The 25705-nt window shown below is 44.3% G+C and overlaps 2 long non-coding RNA genes across 3 annotated transcripts; one reads left to right on the forward strand and one right to left on the reverse strand.

The window, feature by feature from the left end:
• Positions 1 to 845: 845 nt before the first annotated feature.
• LOC144889016 (uncharacterized) lies at positions 846 to 13395 on the reverse strand. Of its 2 annotated transcripts, none has more exons than XR_013621529.1 (2): positions 12048 to 13395; positions 846 to 2170 (listed from the first exon to the last, which is right to left on the reverse strand). It is a non-coding gene; the product is annotated as an uncharacterized LOC144889016 (long non-coding RNA). The 2 variants fall into 2 exon arrangements; XR_013621530.1 differs by lacking the exon at positions 12048 to 13395 and adding an exon at positions 5874 to 8694.
• A 7543-nt stretch (positions 13396 to 20938) lies between these two features.
• LOC144889017 (uncharacterized) lies at positions 20939 to 22874 on the forward strand. The gene is made up of 2 exons (XR_013621531.1): positions 20939 to 22482; positions 22707 to 22874. It is a non-coding gene; the product is annotated as an uncharacterized LOC144889017 (long non-coding RNA).
• The last annotated feature ends 2831 nt before the right edge of the window (positions 22875 to 25705 follow it).

The raw sequence follows: 25705 nt of genomic DNA on the forward strand, positions 1-25705 counted from the left end.
AAAATTGTCAAATTTCTTTGTGGACAAGTGGAATTTGCAGTGCTACCTTAAATATCAGTGAGTTGTATGACCTGAAAATCTTGTTTTCTGGATAATATTAATTGGATAATATTAAAGTTATCCCAGGGCCCACTTTTTTGGAGTCATCCTGTAAATACTTATATATTCCCTGATCTAAGACCATTTTTATCAGTCTGTGGATCAAACTTATCTTAATACCTTATTCATTGATCGAAGGCTCAAAGAGGAGCTTGTACGTACATAAAAGCACATTCAGGACGCAGACATTAATATACATCAGTGCACTTTCAAGTGAATTACAAAGACATTCATAGACAATGGACAGACAAATATGGCATGTAGGATTTGAACCTGGACTCCCCACATCACAAGTCAAAAGGTGACACAGGAGCACAAACACGCAAATGCCATTTCTCTCCAAACTTTCAAAGTAGTGTCCTCCTCAAACGGCTGATTCCACACCAGATTCCTGCCATTTAACTGACTCCCCCATTAGCTCCTGAAGTCTATGCAATGTGGCCATTTTGAATCGGAACCCGTGATGGGAGGCTTGCCATGGCTTTCCTGCCGAGCGATTGAAGGAAAACACTCGATCTATCTGGTCAGGTTGACAAACCCAATGCACCAAAAACAATAGACGTCGTACACTGCATTAGCAACGTCACCAGATTAAAACAACCGATCTGCAGCCTCCTGTTTTCTGCCAAAATAAATAGCGCACATGATCAAACAATAAAATCAGTACCTTTTAAAAATAATAATAACCCCCTCCCACCCCCCCAAAAAAAAACTATTGTAAAGAAACAAAACAGAACGTGCATTGGAACACTGAAAAATCAAAATGAATTTATTTCAACAGAAAAAATGGTTTCCCTAATCCACAGCAACTACCCATGCCTGCGTGTGGTTATTACTTCTCTATCACATTATAAACAGCACATTTTCCATTCCCAAGATTCCCCCAGAACTACTCCCCTCAAAAGCTATATTCAAGTCAAATTTACAATCTTCAAAGGAAGCCAAAGAGGAATTCAAAACGACACAAGATAACGCACTAACTTGGCACCCACACCATCGTCAGATTGTGGATGTGCCATCTGCTTTAAAAGCAGTGGATATTTATTGAAAGCATTTACTCTCGGTGCCTAACAAGGAGCATAAAGCTATTTTACCAATTATCATGGTCAGAGGACAACAACAACAATGACAAGAATGAGGATGAATTTGTTTTCAAACAACAGCTTTTGAGCAACTCCAAATTAAACTTCATGCCCAAATCAAATGAAACAGATTGGCTGTGACAGATTTGGCTTCAAGTACAAGTTTGTGTTTAAATGCGGAATCCATGTTGCACCAGCACTTAACTGGCCCTGGCTCAACTGGCCTTAACTGGTACGCCCTTTCGATCAGCCGTGAAGCAAAATGATCCACAAATATGGCTCCCTCTTAGAAAACGGCAACTAAAACTGCTTTATTCTGCAACATTCATGGCAGCAGGCACAGCAGACCAAAATACAGATCCATTCTGCAAGTGCACATCAATCTAAGAAAATAAAATGGTCAGCAAAGAATCTCGACGGGCATTACAGTCGAAGGCTCCCATCCCAGCACACCCCACCATTTTATACAGGTGATGCAAATGCACGTCTCAAGAAACAGTTTGCACTCACCATGCGGGCCTCTAACATATTTCTAACATGCTTTCTGACCCCTAATGGGCTTCAGAGCATTGCAAGCGAATACAAAGGCAACGGAGAAAATATGAAGCGTTCACTGCCAAATGTCGAGGATAACGGCCACTCTGGAAACAAAATCAGAACAGCAAGTGCAGAATCAATTCACTGCCAAATGAGGTACTCTTCCCCATGACCACCAAAAGAAGAAAGAGAAAGAAAGATTGGGAAGAGATAAAAAGTTGGTTAGCAAGAGGACAAGGACTAGAAGCTGCTACGTGTTAGAACGGCGGGCTGGCTCAGAGGCAGTAGGAGGTGGTGGCGGCCCTCTGCGATCGAGGTCCTCGACATATGACACGACCATCTTGCGACGCTCTTCAGGAACGCAATCAAGCACGAGATAGCGCTTATCATTCTGCAAGATCTTTTCGATGTCACGCAGGTGTTGATCTGACTCTCGCAACAGTTTGTTTGATCTAGAAGGTGGCAGGGAAGAGGACATTGTCAAAACATCACTTTGCTCATCAGATATATTTATTATATATATACTGTCATAAGTGTATGTAAAACTCACAGTTACCGACCTGGTTTCGCCCTTTTTGGGGCTCATCAGGGCAACGCAGTGAGTACTGCGTTGACAGTATCTGAACTAAGATCGAAATTCTGCTCTGTCAGAGGGTTCTCTTGAGAGCTTGACAGGCAGAGCGTATGTACATGGCAGTGACGTCATTACTTGCGCTCATTGAAAGCTGGAGAACTGCACATATATTTGGATTGGTTTGCTCCCGGCTGCATCCAGGGGATTCCATATAATGAGTGGATACCAGAGGTAATGTGCCATGTGGCAGATGGCACTTATCGCTCCCATTAAGGTACAGCATAGCTGGATGGGATACCTTAATGGCGGTTCACCACTCATGGTATGAAATCGCAAAGTGACTGGTATATAACCGAAAGGTTTTCAGAGTCATAAGTGTATGCAGTACTCACTGCGTTGCCCTGATGAGCCCCAAAAAGGGCGAAACCAGGTCGGTAACTGTGAGTTTTACATACACTTATGACAGTATCTGAACTAAGATCGAAATTCTGCTCTGTCAGAGGGTTCTCTTGAGAGCTTGACAGGCAGAGCGTATGTACATGGCAGTGACGTCATTACTTGCGCTCATTGAAAGCTGGAGAACTGCACATATATTTGGATATATATATATATATATATATATATATACATACATAATACAGTCACGTGAAAAAGTAAGTACACCCCATATAAAGTTTTGACTTTTTCAACATATTTCAACATACAGCTATTTGATCTTCATTTCAACAATATTGACAGATAAAGGTGATATAATATAACAAATATCATGAAACATTTACATTTTGTAGTCCATTGTATAATTTAAATAAACATAAATGCAAATTTCGCATGTGGAAAAAGTAAGTACACCCCTACATTTATCACTACTTCAAATACCTAAAATTAGAATAGGTACACCAGCTCAGGTGCAAATGATTAGAACATCGCTGGAGAGAATCTTGGAGGAACCTGTGTTATTTAAACCTCAGTCATTTAGTTTGGTTTGCTCTTTGTTGTTGAAGTGTGCGACATCACCATGCCTAGATCAAAAGAGCTCTCTGAGGCCTTCAGAAAGAAGGTTATAGATGCCTACGAGTCTGGGAAGGGATTTAAAAAGATCTCCAAATAATTTGAAATCAATCATTCGACTGTCCGGAAGAACATCTACAATTGTAGATGATTCCATACAACTGCCAACTTGTTCAGGCCAGGCCGCCCCAGCAAGTTCAGCCCGAGAGCAGACCGCAAGATGCTGAAAGAAGTCTCTAAGAACCCCAGAATGTCATCACGGGACCTACAGGTAGCTTTTGCCACTGTTGATGTCAAAGTGCACGAGTCTACCATTAGAAAGAGGCTGCACAAATTTGATCTACATGGGAGGTGTGCCAGGAGGAAACCTTTGCTGTCCAGAAAGAACATCAGGGCAAGACTAAAGTTTGGCAATGAACACCTAGGCAAAGACCAGCACTTCTGGAACAATGTGCTCTGGACAGATGAGTCAAAGGTAGAGCTATTTGGCCACAGTACCAAAAGACATGTTTGGCGAAAACCAAAGACAGCATTTGACCACAAGAACTTGATACCAACTGTAAAGCATGGTGGTGGAAATGTTATGGTTTGGGGCAGCTTTGCTGCATCAGGGCCTGGGCAGCTCACCATCATAGAATCCACTATGTAATCTTCATTGTACCACTGTACTAGAGGGTGCTTGAGGATAATGTGAGGCCATCTGTCAGAAAGTTGAAGCTCAACCGAAGGTGGACCTTGCAACATGACAATGACCCTAAACATACCAGTAAATCCACCAAGGAATGGCTGAAAAGAAAGAAATGGAGGGTTCTGGAATGGCCAAGTCAGAGCCCGGATCTAAATCCCATCAATATGTTGTGGGAGGATTTGAAACGAGCTGTGCATGCAATTATGCTTGCTGTGCAACAATATTTTGTGGAATAAATTATTGCAAAGTCAATTTTACATTGTTTTTTGTTCAATTATATCACCTTTATCTATTTAAAAAAAAAACCCCACCTTTTAGAGGCCATTTTTCCCTGCAAAGCGGGGGTTGGCCTTTTTCGGGGACCGTGGTTGTTGTTGTTTTTCGGTCCCCTTTTTGAAGCAATGTTTTACGGCCGGATGCCCTTCCTGCCGCCAACCCCTTTTTGTCGCCTTTTACGACAAACAGGGAATTACCAGTGAACTGGTACTCTATTAGCCGACCTCAGAAGGATGACAGGCTGAGTCAACCCCCCTGGCGTTAATTCAGCGATCGACCGGGATTCGAACCCAGGATCCTAGGATCCTAAGCCGGCACCCTAGCCGCTAGCCCAACACCAGGGTTCCTGGTCTTATCTATAGTCTATACCATTACCTTGTCCTGGTCCTGGTCCTATACCTGGTCTTATCTATAACTTATCTATAGTTACTGTTTAAATGAAGATCAAATATTGATATGTCCACATGTTAAAAAGATTTAAAAAACATTTCATGGGGTGTACTTACTTTTTCCACATGTGAAATTTGCATTTATGTTTATATAAATTATACAATGGACTACAAAATGTAAATGTTTCATGATGTTTGTTGTATTATATCACCTTTATCTATCAATATTGTTGAAATGAAGATCAAATAGCTGTATGTTGAAATATGTTGAAAAAGTCAAAACTTTACATGGGGTGTACTTACTTTTTCACGTGACTGTATATATATATTTTGATGCTATCTCGCATGGCCAGGTCATAGTGAAGATACTTCAGAGTGGCCACAAAGTCCATGTGAATAATCGTGTGTCCTCTGTTACTTAGTACTTGCAAAATCGAAGATTTTTCAAGTATATTGGTCAGTTGCATTTGTTATTCTGTCTATCTGTTTGTTACTTGCAAAATCGAAGATTTTTCAAGAATATTGGTCGGTTGCGTTTGTTATTCTGTTTGTCTGTTTGTTATTTGCAAAATTGAAGATTTTTCAAGTATATTGGTCGGTTGTGTTTGTGGTTCTGTCTGTTTGTCTGTCTGTTTTTTGTCTGTTACAACTTTTATTTAGTGTGACACGTAGGTGTAGTTCCCTCTACTTTTAACCTGACCCTGAGGGCGACAGTTTTTAAAACATAAATAAATGTGTCCCGCTGCTCCATTGCACCCTGCCTAACAGACTTACGCCCACAGTTAACCGAATTGCGGAATGGTCTTCAAACTACACACTGACGGTGGGGAGCATTATTTACAACGACTCTGCTTTTATTTACAAAACTAACCCAGGACCTGTAATTGTTCTTTCTGGGGGGGAGACAGTCTGCTCTGCATCAATGCACCATGAAAGCACCCAAAAACGCACCAAAACACCCTCAAGCACCAATCGGTGCAGTCACCACAGTTCATCAGTGTTCAATGCATGTTCAATAATAAAAATAAATCAACAACCCCTAACCCTGCAGGTGGTCTCTTGCTCTTCGGCTCCCTCTGCTGGCTATTATTATCTCTTCCAGTTGTTGTCATTTTCTTTGCTTTTCTTACTGGCGGCCTATTCGAACTGAAAAATGCACCCAATGTGTCATTTTTATTTATTTTATTTATGGCCCACAGGGCCGACTACGTGTGGTTCACCTGTGGGGCATCGCTGCCCTGTGGCCAAGGTCCGCCAGCAAGATTTCGGGCCCTCATGGCCGGTTCCAGCAGAGGGGCCATGCCCCAACCCATGGGGTCCATAAGTGGTGCTCGGCCACCGACATGTGGTCCATAATGTGGTGCATCGATGCAGACAGCTGGTTCTGGGAATTCCGGGCGCACAATGGAGGACTCACGCACGCTCCCCTCGGCGCCCAATGGCGCACAGGTCATGTGGGAGACAAAAGAGACAAATGAGCGAGGGGTAAGGTCACAAGGGTACACATCAATAAGGCAATGCAAGGCGAAATGCGTACGGAGGGCGAAGTGAGAAAGCTCGTCCCTACCGTACGTCACCCCCCCCGTCACCTACACTACCCTTGCCCTTACCCCATATGTACAAAATCTACACATTACCAATCCGTCGCTACCGTCACGTCTTCCCCTTATTTCCCTTATACCAAATTCGTCTTCACTCCCCCACTATCCAAAATTTGCCATCATCAATTCATCATCAATCCTCATAAGGAGGAAGAGATGCAACATCAAAGCACAATGTCACACCCACGTCATGATGCGTCTCGCAATCCAAAACATTTGCATCATAAATAATTAAACATGGCATGGTGTGGAGTACCTGTCACCTCAGGTGAGTGGATGCAGATGGTGCGAGGAGATCCTTCATCCTAACTATCCTCTAAATGACTTTAACACACTTTACACTACCCGGGGTCTTTCCCTGCCAATCCATTGGCCACTTACACTATGGGTTCTAAAAACCAATTCCCATTGACCAAACTGTGGTGCTTCTCAATTTGGGGTCTCACTCCCCCGATTCATCTCCCGGTGCCCTTGCACAATTTCTGGGCTGTGACGTGTAGCTCTCCCAGCAGGTCTACCCACCTCCACCACTGTAGTTGCCACCCGAGCTTACCTGCTCCTTACCTAACCTATCTAATTGGGGAAGGCCCCTCCTGGCTCTGTCACCCCCTGGTGCCCTCTGGCACTGGGCTACCCGGGTCCGTCCTCCGGATCCTCGGGCCCCATCCACAACTACCGGCTCCCAGAGCCCACCTGCGGCCTCACCTGGCCGACATCCTCACAGTGGTGGAGTGCCCAAACCAACTACACACACGAACAGGCTACACGCCCAGCCATTTCCACAACACTAATGCACCCATCCAAATATCATTCTTTCACCTCGCACCACAGATGCCAATATCCAACCACAATTTACCTGTACCCTCTACCTAACACTTACACTACCCGCCCCGGGTATTCGTGATGGGGGTCCATCCTTCCCCCATTCACACCTTCGCACCATCCACTCCACTCCATTGTTTCCACCATACTCACTCCACGACCATCCATTCCAATCCGCCATATATCCCACACTCCATGTATTCCACACAACCATTTATTCCATACACATGTTGGTGCACACCTGTGCACTCACACCTGGTGCCACCTGCACCCTCCTCCTCTTCCTGGACCATTCGGTCAGCACAATACACTATCACCATCACTCATACACTGCTCCACACACCTGTTCAGTTGCACACCTGTGCAATCACACCTGTTCAATCACACCTGTTCAATCCTCAAACACACGGCATCATCTCATCAAACTACTCCCCTCTGAAACTTGCGCTTCCCAGTCACCCCTTTAAACTATTGCGCTCCCACGTCATTATCATCCACACTAAACTACCTGCGTCCCCACTACAGGTATCAGTCACTAACTAATCTTAACGTTACCTAATGTCATCTTCTAGGGCCCTACACACAATATCCTAACCCACCCGGGCTAGTTTTCACTGCCATACACCCCATAAGCTAGTGCTCCTTTGCCCCCCACGTGGTGTGAGGGATGACAGAGTTGCCATCCCACCACATCGGGGAGGTCCCACTATCAAATTTGCTCGTCCAAATCCAACAAATCATAAATTTGCTAATCATCTGCCAATCACCGTACCAATCATCAAATTTCGCCTTTTTCTAATTTTGGGTCCAAAACACTAACCTCATCACCCGTCTACTTATTAGATCCTCTCGGTGCGCCAATTCACGTCTACAGCCCGGCTTCGTACAGCCGAGCAATGAACGCGGGTTCTTTGGTGCCGGCGGCTGGATGCGTCCGGCACTCGGGGCAGGGACCGGGGCTTACCCGTGCCGAGATCCCACGCACCACCTCGGCGCGGAGCCATCCAATTGCCCGATCTCGACCTGCCAGAACGTCTCAATAAAAAGTGGTCGCCATGACGACCCTTCCTATCGGGCTGCCCGCTCCGCCTAGTGGAGCACGGACGCGGCCGTTCCAAGCGAGGCCCAGCGTGGATCGCGTACGGCGGTCCTTTCGAACCCGCCGTGGCTCGGATCCCCGCTGGTCCTCGCGGCACGCGAAACTGCCCGACGCGCACCGAGGGCCCGATTCGGCTAAATGTCGTTCTAACCGCTAACCCGGTTACCGTCGATGCCTCACCTGCATGCTTACACGCATACGCTACCCCTTTCTTGCTCATACACCCAGCTGTTCCCATGCTCCTCGTCATTGCACCTTCTCCAACACACCCAGGTACACTCATTCCGCTCACAGACGTGGTCACACACCTGACCACCGAACACCTTGGCACACATTCGTCGCTCGCACACCTCACCAACACACCTCTTCGCGCCCCTTCCTCGGTCACCTCCTCTGTGACAATCACAGGTGTGCTCTCACTCGCACACCCAACCACGTGCCTCACGACCAACTCAAGTGTGCATTCCCACACACGCTCTACCATTCCAGGTGTGCATCCTTCCATTCCAGGTGTACATCCTCGCTCACCTGTCACAACCAACTCACGCTCCGTGTCACTCTCACTACTTTCACCTCCATTCTTGACAGCGCACTCACCCTTACTCTTGACAGCGCACTCTTTCCTCATGCACCTGTCCGTTACACACCTTTCTCGCGCATCCTCTTGCGCACACTCTCCCGTTACTTCCTCCGTAACCCTCACCACACCGCGGTTCCATGTGCCCCCTCGCACACGCGCTACGACCGACTCACTCTTGACAGCACACTCACTCCTTGGCGCGCTTTTTCCTCACACACCCCATGGTCGGACATTCTCGCACACCTCCTCTTTCTCACACCAGACCTGTCGCACACTTCACCAACGGCCTCTCACGAACACCCGGGTCCACAACAACCCCCAAGCCGACTGAAGCTCCCCTCACATCATGTACATTTCCGATTATATCGCCACTCACCTTGGCACCTCTTCGTCGCACCTCTTCTGCCACCTGCAAACTCTTTATTTGGTTAGTGAGCAGCACATCATGAGTTGAGCACCGACCTTGTACATATTCCATTACCTCCTCCTTTATTTCTCTCTTAGTTTCTGGCCGTCTCTTCTTAATTTCACTCACCCCCTCTAACACCTCCTTTAACTTTTGCTTCACCTCTTTTATTTCCCGGTGCGTCTCCTCAAGTTCGTCCTCTAAGGCTACCGTGACCGTCTCTATGTGCATCCTCACCTGCCGGTCCTTTGTCTCCATTACCTCTGTCACCTCGTCCAACCTCATTGTCAGTCCCTCACGTACCATCTGACATTGCCTCTGCGTCGCTATCAAGTCATTTTTAATTTCTTTTTGTGTCGCTTTTAACCCTCCTAGTACCGCAGTGTTCCTTTGAACCTGCTCCACTAACTCCGTCTGTCCCTCCGTCAGCTGTTCCACCTCCTCCGTCAGGTCCTCTATGCCCCCTTGTAACTTTGCCGTATTATTCCTCACCTCTTTCTCTATACGCTTTTCACCTCGCTTTACCTCCTCGCGTACCCCCGAGACCTCCTCACTTACACCTCGTCGTATCTCCTCTTTCATCTCCTCCCTCTCTTTTGTAGATGCTACCCTCATCTGTCCCAATTCATCCCTCTGAGCATCCAATTTACTTTCTAACCCGATTTTCACCTCCTCTATCTGGTTCCCCATTTGTTCGATTTCTCGGGCGGATTGCTCCCCTATCTCCCACAATTTGTCTTCCATCCTATTTTCTAACCCCATTAACCCATTTTTCACCCCCTCTAACTGATTCTCCTGGGCAGCCATTTTATTTTCCACCCCCGTTAACCCACTCTTTACCTCTTTTATCCCATTGTCTAACCCCTCAAATTTTTTTTCTAATCCCTCACCGGTACCCCTCGCTTCGTCCCTCATTACCCCCAATTGCTCACTCTGAGCCCTCGCTTCGTCCCTTATTTGCTCACTATTAGCCCTCGCTTCGTCCCTTATCCGCTCACCCTGAGCATCCATCCGGTTCACCAAGTCCTTCCTCAGGTCTTCACTTGTCTGGACCATGAGCGCCCTTATTTGTATCATAAAGAGGTCCCAATTCACCGGTGCTGCTACGGTCACGGGCGCCGCCAGATTTGGTGCCGCTGTAACCGCGTGCGCCAAGGCGCCATTTTGCGCGCCCGAAACCTCGTGCGCGAGGACGCCATTTTGTGCGTCTGATACTCCCTCAACCACATTGCCAATGTTCTCCTCTACTTCGTCCCTCTGATCCTGGGTTACTCCTAACCCCTCCTCTAGCTCACCCACCGGCATCCGATCGCCTTGACCAGCCATGGCGCGATTTCAAAATTCGGGTTTTTGTAAAACAACACAAATTTCCAGCAGCTTGTAATTTTGAGCGCGTTAAGCGCGCTTCGGGTCCGTATCTCACTCCCCGACACCAATTGTTGCGGACGCGGTTAAAGATGTTATTTACCGAGCGGTTGGTATTACCGCGACCGAACAGTTATTCCCCGACTAATACCCGATTTGCCCCAAACTTTGGCCGGATCGCGCTACCGCTATTCAATCGGGAAAACTCTAAAGCGACCAAATGCAAAGAGGAAAACGAAGGCAAAGAAAGGTTTGGAAATACTACTAAATTTATTTACTATTCACACACATAAGCAAAAAGACAGCAGTCACGTTTATTTACAAGCACATGAGACGCAGGTGACACAGTGAAAATACTAGCTTATACAGACTTATTGTTACTACCCAGGGACAAGACAAAAGACAGACTACGAGCACACTTACACGGGGATGGTGTTAGGGATGGCAGGTGGGTGGCTGGCGGGATAGGGAGGTCCAACTAGTTCTGCAGCTGATCGGCTCGTGGGCAGCCGCCGCTCCTTCGCGGCCCTGCTCCAAACTGCCGTCCAGGCCTCACGCTGCTGTGGCTGCAGTTTCGGTGGCTCCAGCTGCAGCAAATGCAGTTTCAGTGGCTCGAGCTGCAGCAAGTGCACTTTCGGTGGCTCGAGCTGCAGTGAGTGCAGTTTAGGTGGCTCGAGCTGCAGTTCAACCCTGGACCTCTTCTCGTCTCTCTATCGTCAAAGCTCATCTCCCTTGTCTCCTTTTGGAAATGCCCTGCCGTGGGTTATATAGGCCCCACCCCTCAACCTTCGCGAACCTCCTCGATGTTTCTTTCCTCCGCCCTCTCTAGCCAAACCCCTGGCTCATGGTTGGTCGAGTGGGGCTATGACGAGGTGGAGACACGCCTTTCTTCTCCAACCCTGCCTCGTGGTCAATGGCGGCAATTGTTGGAGCGGAGGTAGTTTCCAATCGACGAAAGGGGGAATGGAGGTTTTGGGAGTGGGAATGGAAGTTTTGGGAGTGGGAATGAAGTTTTGGGAGTGGGAATGAAGGGAATCTATCTCTTTCACTGGTGCAATGGAGTATTTCAATTAATGGGAGACACAGCCTTACCCTAAAACACATAATAAGATATAAGCTATCGAACAGGGGTATTCTATGATTAGCTGTGGTGTGGGTGCTCTATGGACTAATTATGGGACGCCCTTTGACCTTTACACAGCTCCGGAGGCAGGAGGCGCAGAATAATAATAACAATAATAATAATACACACAATCAAAAAAATACAGTCCTCATGTCCGCAACAATATTAACAGGAGTAATAATAACATTACAGTAATACAATAATTACAATACCTCCTTAGACATCGAGTGCATCCGTATGACGTCCGCCATTGTCACGGCATAACATAATTTTTCTCCACGTGTGGTGTGAAAACTGACGCAAAATGCCATGTGTTATTGTGCCGAATGCTTCCTGAATGCAGTTTCAGCTCATCTACAGATGGCATGCGGTGTTCTGCAACTTTAGTTTTGACTTACCCCAACTGAGGATTGTCACAGGTGGCCAGGTCCGGACTGTGTGGTGGTCACAGAAGCTGTCAACCTGTTATCAGGATCTGCATCTGACAAATCACAAATGACAGTTGTTCCCTGTCCATGTGAAGGTTTTCTTAAATTGTACAACGTAATGATGAATATGAAACACTCAACTCTGCAGAACATTTCTGTAATGATTTTAATGAAGATCTGAGAACGAATGTTTTAAAGTTTTGAATTCCCAAATCATTACTTTTTGGTCGTCCGCTGTGCTTGCTGTCGAGTACACTTCCTGTCTGAAATACGTTTTTTCCCAAAGATGAAGATTTGATTTTGACAGTGCTGGTTTCCCAAAACGCTCCTCAAAGTCTTCTTGCACCTGTTTCATCGTCTTGTTTGTGTTTCTCCTCTTGTGGTACCACACCTCTGCTACCAGCCTCTCTTCCACTGTAAATGGAGTGGTGTCTGCTATCTTGGTTTAATATATTATTTGCATTATCTGAAAAAAGAAAAGGTATAAATAAATACATGGTTTAAACAAATCTTATGGAAGTAGCTAAAACCGTGTCCTGGGACTTATGACTCACCATCAACTGCCAATACCCTTGCTGGGAGAACATTTCATGAATTCACCACTCTGAGTGAAACACCCCTGCCTTACTAAGATCCTAACTCTCCTCTTCTTTACCCTTAAACTGTGCCCCCTTGTCTTTTCAGTGTCCATTCTGCTGAAAAATTATTCTGCACTTATTTTGTCGATACCCATCATTATCTTAAGCATCACCATTAGATCCCTCACAATCTCCTCGTTTCTGATGCAAAAAGTCCTGTCTCTTTCAGCCGCTCCTCATACCTCAGTCTAGTTAGGCCCAGGATCAATCTAGTTACTACATGTTGCACCTTCTGTATTACAATTATGTCCTTCCTAAATTCCTGTACAGAGTTATAAACACTATCTCTTTTTATTTCTTATTTATCCCTATGAATGCAACCAAAAACCCTGTTTGCTTTACCAATTATCTGCCTGGCACTGTCCTGTTTGCTTACTCCTCCCCCCCCACCCCCAAATCTATTACCACCCCCAGATCCTTCTCCTGTGTGGCACGCCCCCAAACTCCCCCTAGCATTATGTAGTCTCTATTTTCATCATTCTTACCCAACCCCAGCACCTTACATTTCCTTGTGTTGAACGGCATCTGTCAATCTTTTTCCCAGTCTAATTCAGTATACAGATTTTCCTTAATCTGAACACCTCCTTCTTTCTCTCCTTCTTTCTCTCCTTCTTTCTTTCTTTCTCTTTCTCTCTCTCTCTCTCTACAATTATTTGCAGTGAATCCCTTTGTCTTTGGCAAATCGACACTTCATCACACCTCACAGTGGCTTGTTTGGGTTAAAGACTTGTATTCTCAAACCAGTCTCTAATGAAAGCAGTGTCTTGAGGTACAACTGCAGCAGTGCAGGTAGTCCAGAATGCCATTATAATTTTGTATTCATAATGCCTTTTACCACAGTTGATGGATTGAGTGGAAGCCAGCAAATCTATGTTCAAAAACAGTATGCGGTCTCCAGACATATGGAAATAAGGAGTCCATTCTTACCTTTCATATGCAGCACATGGCTGCTGGGTTGCATCATTTGCTTGGGGCATTGCTGTGCCACTAATACAGTGCCCCCTGTAGGTTAGAGCAGGAATTTGTAATTTGTTCAGGGTGCCGGCAATAGCTCGCCTACTCTTTATGAAGGGCATCATGGGATGTTTAACATCCACGAACTAAAGCTAGTGGACAGGACACCAAGTTTGTCGCCCATCCGAGGGACGGCACACGCATTGATGCCTCGCCCTGCCTGTGAAACACCAGGATGACAGTTTATAGCTTGGACGAGATTTTAACCCAGGATAGACAGCTCAGAGGTGAGTGTGCGTACTTCTAGTCTATCCTCGTGCCAGCCCAAAGAGTATGTGTTGAACCGCTGTTTCAGCTCTACACTCATGAAGCCTCTTTATCATGACTTGCATGGATGTTTAAAAACTGCTGACTGCTTTGCTAATAATTTAAAGGTCTTTTTCTTGTGACTTCATTTTTTGTCAATGGTGGCATTTTTTGAAAGTCTTTGTTGCTATTCCTATTATGATTGCTTTTTATTGTTAACCATGTGAATTTGTACAGGTTTGGGACATCCAGACATTGCACAAAGTTAACACTATTCGAGCCCATGACAACCCAGTGTGCACCCTCGTCTCTTCTTCCAACACCCTCTTTATGGGTTCGCTCAAAGCCATCAAGGTAGTAGACTTCTTTACATTATAACTTTTTTTTGCTAAAGGCAGAGTCAAGGCTCGTGGAAGAGCTAGAACAAAGAACGGATCAGGACGCAACATAACAAAAGGAAAAGCTGAGGGAAAAGGGGGAAACCCAACATCAGGACCGAGGGGCAAATGTGGACGGACATGGACAAACAAGGGATGCGGGTAATGATGAGGGTTAGTGGAGAACACAATGGGTGGACAAGTTGGATACTAAAGCAATTTTTTTGGGGGGGGGGGAGGTGATGGTGGTGGTTTGACGGGTGTAGAAAAGATCATGATTTTGGATAAGGAATGATCTGAGATGGTGGTGAACAGTTGTTGTGAAGACCTGGAGGGAGGAATGAGATTGAAGAGTGTGGAAGTTGGTTCCACAGGCACGAAAAAAGAGCAACAAATGAGTATAGGTTGGTAGTAATACTGCATTTTGGGAGTTTTACTAGAAGGTGTTTGCTGGTGGACTATGTGTGTCCTGCAGAGACTTGGGGGACAGAGCACAAAGAGGGCAAAGGTTGCAAGACCAGAAAGGAGATGGAAGAAGACAGAGAGACCACTGACTTGTCGGCGAAGGCAAAGTGATAGACTCAGCTTAATCGTGGGAGATTTCAATGATCTTGAAGGCCTTAGTTTCCAGAGCATCAAACTGAGCTGGGTATGAGACAGGGGTGCCAATCTAGAGGGGAGAGCAGGTAGGTAGGTGGATAGAAGTTCAGGGCTTTCAGGTGTGCCAAGGAAGGACTTTGTACAAGGGAGGATTGCCAGTCAGCGGTGGGCTTTGGAGGCCAACTTTGAAATGTGGTTTGCCCAAGAAAAGGCAGATAGTGAGACCCTGCAGTTTGAATGTGAACTTCTTCAAGAGAAGAACTTGAAACTATAGGACCTCCTTATGGAAAAGCAAAACATCTTTGTGTGTGTGTGTATATCCATAATAATAAAAGAGAAAATGCATCTGTGTGTTTGTCTGTGTCCTCCATAACTCCAAAACTATGAAACCTAGCGGCCCAACATTTTGCATGCATACTTAGGGAACTGTAAGGGAATAGGGTGTGCCTGAATGAAAACTGTGTTTGGTTAAATTTAAACACCCCTATTGAAGATTTTATAGCTTGGACGAGGCTTACCTCATGAAAGGCTTTATCCTGTGTCAGCCCAACTTCACCTCACAGTGGTCTTAGCCGCCATTTTGATTTTGCCTGTTCAAGAAGCCTTACCTTGGAAACACGATCTACTCTCACGGACTAATTAAAGTATATAATTGAAATCTGTGTTCGGGTTTGAGGATCGGATCCCGTGGACTAAAGAAGTGTCAAAATTTGGAGTGAAATCTGAACTAATTTAAATGAAATACCGGTTCTTGTAACTAAGCGTATTCGTCAAGCGTTGGATTATTCGCCCACTAAAGGGAGCGTGAGCTGGGTTTAGACCTTTTGCCTGCGTTGGTTGGAGAATGTTTCCTGAGAAGATTGAGTTAAGTGCTGTGTTTGATCATCTATGCTCTGCATGGCTGAAATGGCACTTAAGATATGCCTGGTCATAATAAACACTGCCTGCAGACGTCCGGAGTTTTGTAAGGAGCTGGAGGGGGGAGCGGGTTTGGGAGGAGGTAAGCGTGAGGGGAGGGGAAGCGCCTTTATTACCGCCTCGGAAGTACACTTTAAAGAACTTATGTACATGTACACTTTAAAATGTACACGTACACTTTCTCAATATCACGTCTGAATTTATGTACATTTCAAAAACGTGTTGAAAATGGAACAACGTACGTTTTCATTACAAAGAAAATAGTCATGAGTGCTCATGACTAATATTTGAAGTGTTTAATGAAAAAAAATTCGTCCTTTTGTCAGCGTTTTTATGTATAGTGTACGCTGTCGAGATGTGCAGGGGTGTGTTCCATTACCAAGCGGCTAGCTAGTGCTTGCCAAGCCAGGCGTTCCTTATCAACGGTTTTGATTGGAGTGCTAGCTTGAGTTCTTGCCACTTGGTGAATGCTCTACAAGAAATTTGTTAACTGAACACACCTCAGTTTATCCTCACATGGCGGCAAGGATAAACATATAGACTGACTTTGAAGGGGGAGTGGGGGGGGGGTGGGGGAGGGGGAGAAGTGGTGGTGTGGGAGTCCGGAGGGTGGGTGGAGTGGGAGTCTGCAGGGAGGGGGTAGGTAAGGGGTAGAGTGGGAGTCCAGAGGGGGTGGGGTGAGAGGAGGTAGGGGAAGGAGTGGGAGGGGAAAAGGTGGGAGAAGGAAAGGGGTAGGGTGGGGGACTGGAGGCGGTGGGGTAGGAAGAAGGAAGGGGAAAGGGTGGGAGTCCGGAGGGAGGTGGGGTGAGCGGAGGAAGGGGAAGGGGTGGGATGAGGAATGGGTGGAAGGAAGGAACCGCAACGCCGGGTACCTTTGCTAGTACAGAAGAAATTGAGAATCACATATTATTAATTTTATTGCAAAGTTTATCAGTTTCTTCCCTCATTAAAGTAGTGCTGTTCATTTGGGGCTCATTTACACCATATATTCAGGGTCAAGGGGAGTGAGGAGGTTGCTTTTTGTGACTTTTGTACCTGCTCTGAGTCGGTCACAAGCAAGCTGAAAAGCAGCTCTATCCACCTGCCCACACCCAGGACTGCCAGGGATTGGTATGGTACGAGAGGATATATCCATGTTGGGACACAAGATGGTCATGAAAGCGAGTGAAGAAAAGGGACTGTATGTATGTCGCAAAACAGAGGAGGAAGGACGGATAGGCTCAAAACTGCTACCATTTATTTAATGAAGAATATTGCCTTCTATCGGAAGACAGCCATGATAACATTAACCCTTAATATCTGACTGTCCACAGTGGTATTTATCAACATATTTAATCATTTCTGTACAGTTGGAGATTGGTGTCACATTTACAGGAATATCTGTGGCTGCAGGTGTGGGACATCGTGGGCACCGAGCTCAAAACAAGGCAGGAACTCACTGGGCTTAACCACTGGGTGCGTGCACTGGTAGCTTCACAGAATTACCTCTACAGCGGTTCCTACCAAACCATAAAGGTACCAGGTGGGGTGGGGTCTGGTGCTTACATACATGTTTATCATTGTCTCTTTGCCAGTATAATTTACAAGATATTAAATGCTCCCTTTGTGCCTCTTCCTGCAAGGTGCTCGTCTTGTGGAAAAGCTGCGAACCATCCCAATAATTGAGATGAATTGCCCGGGGTAATGCGATTATTTACACCTTGATTTGGTCATTTTATTGTGCTTTCATTTAGTGTATTGTTTTGTGGTATCTCAAGTATAATTGCATTTACAAAGATTTGAATATGACTGACTACTCTCAGTTTACAAAGCCTTTGTCTGTAGCTCGAAGGATGACTGCTCTCTGCCATGGGCTGGCACCCCAGCACCACATATGTCTCTCCTGGATTCTGTGAAATATAAAGTTCTCAGAAATATTGGAATCTCCATTGATGAGGCCTAACACAAGGTCTGTTACTTTCGTATCGCAGTCAGGTCGGTGGTCTCTGTTTTGTAGCACCTTTTCTGCGATATTGTTCCCTCTGACCTTTCAGTCGTCCACCCTCCCTATCTACTCCAGATGCACACAATCTTCCATTAACCCCCTCCACCCCGGTTAAATTTCCAAAATCCAGGCTTCGCTCTCAACCCTTGAGATTACATGAATTTGGGCACATTACGGGTGAGCGTAGTGACTGAGGGAAGTGTGAGGGGAGGGGCAAAGAGTCAGATGGGATGGAAAGGGGGTACATGATGTTTTTTTTAATGCTTCCCCTGATGAAGTCGCTGGAGGCATTATGTTTTTGGGTCGTCATGAAGGATCTATCCCTACACATGATGTCTTCTTCAAGATACCTCTTCTTGGAAAGATAAGTTGTGATTTGAGCATACCTTTACTCACTCACACAAGGTATTTCATCCCAATACTCACATTCTTCATTCTTTAACAACTATAGCTTGATTGCTCAGGCCGGCATGATCACCAATATGGCAGCCTACACGGTCGTGTCACCTGGTGTGGTCAACGGCACAAGGTCCGCATGCTTCCTTCAGAGATGCCAGACTTCTGCTAATTTCCAGATTTCTTCTTTAATCCTAAAATTGCCAATTATGAACTTGAATAATCAAGTTTTTTTTTTTGTGCTTTGTGTGCCTATGGAGAACAATTTTATGAATTCCCACTTATTCTTTCAATCCCCATTGATATGTTATTTTCCTTTATGTTGCTTTTACAACCCTTCATTCTTATTTCTCATCGAAGAGCTTAGAACCTTGCATTTATAATCGGTTATTTATTAAACAACGCCCCCTTTCTTTTCCTATCAAATTTAAACTACTGAAAGGAGAAAACGTCTTGTTTAATATGACTACCGTATGTATGGTACAGTATCTTGCTTTATCAACAAACACAGCACTACTTGTCTATTTTCACTGCATCCAAACTGACATCTGTTTGCACATCTCTGCACGAAGTGTACTTCTGACAACAGTACGTTTTCTGATTCTTGTCCCTAGATCTGGGACATTCGAACTCTGGAATGTGTTCATGTGCTGCAGACATCTGGAGGCAGTGTGTACTCTATTGCTGCACCAGCCACCATATTGTTTGTGGGACATATGAAAACCTCATTCATGTAGGTATATCTGCAGCCAAAATGACTTGCTCAAGCAGATTGAGATTTTATTTGATATTATGGAGACCCACGGAGAAGTTGGCTTTGTTTACCTTTTTCAAAAAGATATGTCACACCCCATTAATTTTATCTTCAAGTTTATACTTGTCTTTTCTGATACTAACCCCAAGCTTACTACAAACTTTACATCTGCAGTACAGTACATCCTTTAACATCTACAGGCTAACTGCCTTTCCCTCATTATGCAATGTTCATCACATAGCAAGCTTTCTGCCAGATGATATAATTAGGGTTTGTTTAGGATATGGATTTGTTTGGGATATAGTGTAATAACCTCTGCCACCAAACCAAAGGTGGATGGGGTTATGGTTTCACCCCTGTATGTTTGTCTGTGAGCAGGATATCTCAAAAAGTTGTGAATGGATTCAGACGAAATTTGATGGTCAGGTAGGGTGTGTGACAAGGAAGAATTGATTCGATTTTGGTGAAGATCTGGATCCGATAATTTTTTGAGTGATTCTCCACCATTGAGAGAGAGGAACAAAAACTATATATAGCACGATATCTCAAAAAGTTGTGGGCGAGTTATAATGAAACTAGGTAGATGAGTTGGTTAGGTGAAAAGAATTGGAGAATCCGATTCGATTTTGGAGGTCTGGATCCAAATCCGGCCTATCAGTGGGATACACAACGTAAACAGTTCAGCCTGGCAGAGGTATGCACTCCGAGTGCCGTTCTAGTTACCCTCGCCTGAGGAGAGGGTTTTGCATTTGAGTCCATTTGTTTGCTTGTTTGTTTGTTTGTTTGTCCGCACAGAATAAATATGATTTTCTCTGCAACCGTTGGTCTGATTGACAGGAAATTTCCACCACAGGTGCACCTCCACCTATATAATTTTTTAATGAAAAATATGACGTCAAAGGTCACGTGGGTCGGTCGCCATCTTGGAAAAACTGAAAACATTTGCACCTCGATATCTCTGAAAGCGCTGCATCGAAAAATTGAGACATGGCTCATTGTAAAGAACATGGGGAATAAAATATGTTAATGATGATGTCATCGGTGCCTCCATTATACAACAACACACAACAACAGGCATTTTAAGGCCATTTTCCCTGCTAGAGCAGGGGTTAGCCTCCATTATGACATCATAAAATCGACAAGTACAAAACTTCATCCGATCAAGATGAAATATCCTGAGCATAATCTAGGAATAAATGAGTTTAGGGAAAAAAAAAAATGATGACGTCATCGGTCACGTGGTTCGGCCACCATATTTGTTTTAACACAAAAGCCTTTAAAACCACTGAAAATACATCCTGGCGAGGGTTTGCAATCTCTGATTGCTCTTTCTTGTTTCAAATGTGTGAATGACTATGAATGAATGAATGTTAAAGAAAATGTGTGAAAGAGAGGTGGATAGGCACGTTCAGACAAGATCATGTATTGCGTTATAATTATCGTGTTGATCATTTGATTTGAAGAAAATTGAGGTTGGTGGTTATGTGGGCGGGAAGATAACATTTGGTCAGAAGCACGAGAAGCAGGAAATAATTTATGCAGAGCAGCGTGAGGCGTTGCTATTTTGGCTTGATGGAAGGTACCCCACCTTCCCCATACATGTTCGCCGGGATCTCTCACAGGCCATATACGTTTGCTGGGATCCCTGGCAGGTTTTCCCCACATATTTGGAATTATCCTGTGTTTACCCAAACGATTGTATTTGAAAGATCGTTTCTGCCTTGCTGGTGATGTCATGAAGGCAGAAACATGTGAACTCACTTTTCTCTGTGTACAGGTTTGGGACCTCGAGACAAAAGAACAAATGCGCACGTTGACAGGCCATGTGGGCACTGTATATGCCCTGGCAGTCATCTCAACACCTGATCAGACCAAAGTGTTCAGTGCCTCATATGACCGCTCACTTAGGGTGAGTAAAATCATTTTGTATACATTCTTTGCTATTTTTTAAAATATAAGAACCAAAGTTGAGCTTGTAACATAATTGCTGAAGGGCGGCCATCTGCCAAAAGCTCATTTAATGATGTTTGCAGAACCAAAGTAAATAAGCATTGAATAATGCAGAGCTTTGTTTGCTGAGGTATATAGATTATCATCGATCTGACATCTAGTGCGGACTCACTCACTCACTCACTCACTCACTGACACAGCACCAATACAATAGCTTCTTGTGTTTCTGATACATGCAAAGCTAGTAAGTCACCCAGTAGATTCCCACATCCATATATATCAGTTAAAAGTCAGTAACAGTTGGTATTAAAGCCGTGATCATATGAAAATGTGCACGGAAAAAATATATAACCGCTTACAAAAATCTGTAAGCTTTGTGTAAAAGGTTTTGGCCTGCAGTTCTGTCCTATATGCTTGAGATTAAAGATGGTTCCCCAAAAACGTATTTGCACCTCAGTCACTACCTGACTCTTCATTTTCTGTGCTGTATGGTTCATATATGTATCGCATTGAGGTACAAATATGTACTTTCTGGCCCAATAAATATTGAGGTTTCTGGCCCCTTGAGGTTTCTGGCTCTTCTTTGCCCAATAAATACTTTCTGGATATCTTTGTCTTGGATTGAGTGATGTGCTCCATCCTCTAGGGATAACATGCATTACCAAGCTCGTTTGCATGTCTTGAAGACCATTTGGGAACGGCTGGCATAACCGAGAGGGTGATCATGAAACAAAACAGCGCTTGGTCTTCACACAATACCCGGCCGCCAATTTTTACGTGCGACGTAACGTCAGAGCTACATACCTGTCTTGATTGGAAAGCAAAATGGTTGAACCGGATGTGAGGCAACTTGTGATGATGACAGCCACTCTTCTTCACATTTACTTAAACAAGAATGTCGTGGTGGAATATAAGGCGATCCAATGAAAAAAGAAGCTGCGCCACCAAAATCGAGTGAGACTTTGTAATAAATGCTTGTTTTTGAGATGGAACCGCTCCAGCCATTGTGCTGTTTCAATGATATGTTCCTGCTTTCGTTGCTTCAGTGTATTGTGACTCAAATATCAGTGACTTTCTGCACAGACTCAAATATCAGTCAGTCATTCTATTTTCTCCTCCAAGTCAAGTGACGTGGTTACGTCACCGAGATGACGTCGACTGGCCATTTATGTGCAGCTCAAATTGGCCCGCTTTGGCCCTGGGTGTTCGAGCAGATGACCGATTATAATGGGTGTGAACGTAACTTCTGAGGCCCTGCCCAGTCCCAAGTCAAAGACGTGATGTAAATGAGTCGTGTGAATACTTTTGATTACACCACAATTTGAGAATGCTTGTATGAAAGGAAATATAAATTGTTATTTTGCAGCATATTTTCTACTCTACTCGTGATTACCTTGTGTCTGATCAGGTTTGGAGCATCGACAATATGATCTGCACTCAGACATTGTTGACGCACCAGGGTAGTGTCACAGCACTTGCTGTTTCTCGTGGTCGTCTATTTTCTGGTGCTGTAGACAGCACGGTCAAGGTACACGCACGCACACACACACACACACACACACACACACACACACACACACACACACACACACACACACACACACACACACACACATACACACACATACACACACACACACACACACACACCCTCTTCATTTTTCTACTTTATCAGTATTTTGAATGTCTGTTATTGTTTCTTTGTCATAGGAATAATGTGCTGCCATCAAACAGATATTTGCTCTTTTTCAGGTGTGGACATCATGAATATAGGCCTGACCTGCTTCAACGATTAATGTAGCTATACTGATTGGAAAAAGCTTCTTTTTTTTTTTTCCAAGTTTTAATTTTTTATAACGAAATGTTTACATGGTTATTGTACCTTATGAATGACACCATATAAAAAGTTTTTAAATTGTTTTTGTCATACTTTTGCCATTTTTCATCATGTCTTGGTTTTTATTTCATGACATTTCTTTAAATGTCAGATCTACTATGGCCTGTTTTGTATGCTTTATATCGGAAAAAAACTTAAAACTTTTAAAAGTTCGTTTTGAATTATCATTCTTATCCTGGAAGTTAAAATAAATTGTTCTTGAAAATTTTGCACTTTGACGGTGGAAGTGCGAAGTTTAATTTTGATAAGCAAAACTAATTAAATCTGTCCGTGATAAACAATAACCATCTTTTCATCTTCGCCATTCATGGTTTTTAAATCAACTATTGCTTCACTTTTGTTCATTTTGTCTTGACCAAATTTAAGATCACATTGTGACAGGGTGGCACCTTGTGAGCATATATTCTCTACGTGTGATTGTCAATCCTACTATAGACTGTTTCATGGCTTTATGAAGGTAGAGAGTTGTGTCAAAAAACGTGGTCTGTTGATGTTAAGCTGGGGACACCGACGAGTGTTGGTTGCTGGTGGATATTAAGTATTCCACAGTGCCTTTCTACGAAGAGTGAACAAATGCCAAATTATTGCCTGAACCAGCTCCAGTCAGACATTAGACCTGGGCAGCCAATTCGTGAAAGACGGGCCAATTTGACATGTTCTATATGAAGCCCCCGTTTCCTCACTAAAATGGGACAAGGTGTGAAATGCCGATGAAGAAGAAATTTGGCACCAATTGTACATTGAAGACGTATTGCCTAGTTTTTGTCTGAGTGCTTGTCTTATGGATACTGTTCATATCTCGTGAGTATGCTGTGTGCTGTCAATGTAAAATATACCAAGTTTTTTTTTTGTATACACAGTCAAAGCTCCTGGAAGAGTTAGAACGCTGAATAGAGCAGGACGCAACAGAACAAAAGGAACAGTAAAGAGAGGGGGAAAACACCAACAGCAGCATTGGAGGCCAAGGGAGGACATTTGGAAAACAAAGGTGTGAGGAGGATTGAGGGATAGGGGAGAATGCAGGGGGTGTACAATATGGATGCAGAAGAAAACTCTCCTGAAGAAAAAAACAGGAAAGTTGGATGGAGGTGGGCTTGGGGGTAGGAGGAGGGATAACAGAGGTTTTTTTGGGGTATACATAGTCGAGGCTCATGGAAGAGCTTATACAGTGAACGGATCAGGACTTAACAGACAAAAACAGGATGCAAAACACACATGCATGGGGTGGACAAAATGGAAACAGAAGAAAACTCCAAGGAGGGAAAATAGGAAGAAGGAGGGATTTTGGTGGGGCTAACTTGGATAGAAAAGACCATAGTTTAGGGTTGAGGATTATCTAAGCAGAGGTAGAAAAGTTCCCCCATTAACCATATAATTTATACAAAACAATTTCCATGAAAGCTGAAATGTCAGATATTTTCAACCAATCAAATACACTGATATGACTCGGGACCAATAATTTGAAGTGGCATTGTGGGTTACATGCTTGATGGTGGAGACAGAGGGACCTGAATGAGGTTGTAGTTGCAATTGCATGCTCATAAAATGAAATGTTTTTTCTAAAGCGACAGAAGACCAATCACTATGATGCTTATTAACCTACAAATAAAAGAAAACTGTCATTTAGTGGGCCACCCATATTGATAAAATAGTTTAGTCACATGCAATATTGGGTTAAAGATAAAGTTTACATCAACAGATTTACAAAAAAATGCCACTTTGGAAATCAGATGATCAAATCCCATTTTAGAATCGATAAACTTGAAGTCTCTTTACAATCTACATATATTTTTACTTTTCACCTTGTGGGCAACTGTTTGCAGTCAGTACTGTGGGTAGTGTGCGCTGAGTGGATTGTGTCATGCCTGTTTGGAAAGAGCAGCTTGCCAGATGGCCTCGAGGTACGCACACTCACCCCTAAGCTAGGTTTGAATGCCGACCCAGCTAAAAATTGCCATTCCGGTGTTTCACAGGCAGGCCGATTCATCAATGTGTATGCCACTCACAAATGGACGTTAAACTTGGCGTCCCATTTGCTGACATTAGTACTTTGACGTTAAATATCCCATGGTGTCCTTCATGAAGAGTAGGCGAACTGTCGGCATCATGGCCAATATCCAAATTCCTTCCCTAGCCTACAGAGGGCATTGCCTCAGCGCAAATGCCGTGCCCTCAGCCAATGATGCGACCGTGCAGCCTTGTGCTGCATTCGAAAGAAGAATATAGAAATAGCCCCACTTGTAGGAATGCATGAGCAGGTTAAGGTGGATGTCATAAAAATAACCTTTACATCATGGGATTTATAAACAAAATATGACTGTAACTGCCTTTGTTATATCTGAACATTCAGTGGCCACTTGAATAATACATCTGAAAAAAAAACCTCAATTTTATCACACCGAGCCACATTACCTGCATTGTATTGTTATAAATTACATTGTTATATTTCACATAACAAATGTGACCTTTTTTTATTTTTATTTTTGTATACTGAATCGAGGCTCGTGAAAGAGCTAACATTTACTTCACAAACAAATCAACCAGACAAACAAAATATATAAAAAGAGGGAGCGGAAGACAAGATGGGGAGAGAAGGGGAAGCACACAAACACAACATTTGAGAGCAGGGAGATGTGTGGAAGGGAGAGGGCTTGGGGGGAGGAGGCGTGGGAAGGGGGGGGGGGGGGAGGGAGAAGTATAAAACACAAGAACACCAAGGACTTTCAGGACAGAAGTTGGCATTTCAAAAAAGTGGAATTGGGGTGAAATTAGCGGGGGTAGAAAAGATCAAAGTTTTGGATGGGGGAAGATAAGAGATGGTGGTGAACAGCTGTTTTAAAGACCTGGAGGGTGG

The sequence above is a fragment of the Myxine glutinosa genome, unplaced genomic scaffold (genome assembly GCF_964187855.1).
Source record: "Myxine glutinosa unplaced genomic scaffold, kmMyxGlut1.1 SCAFFOLD_574, whole genome shotgun sequence".
NCBI lineage: Eukaryota > Metazoa > Chordata > Myxini > Myxiniformes > Myxinidae > Myxine > Myxine glutinosa.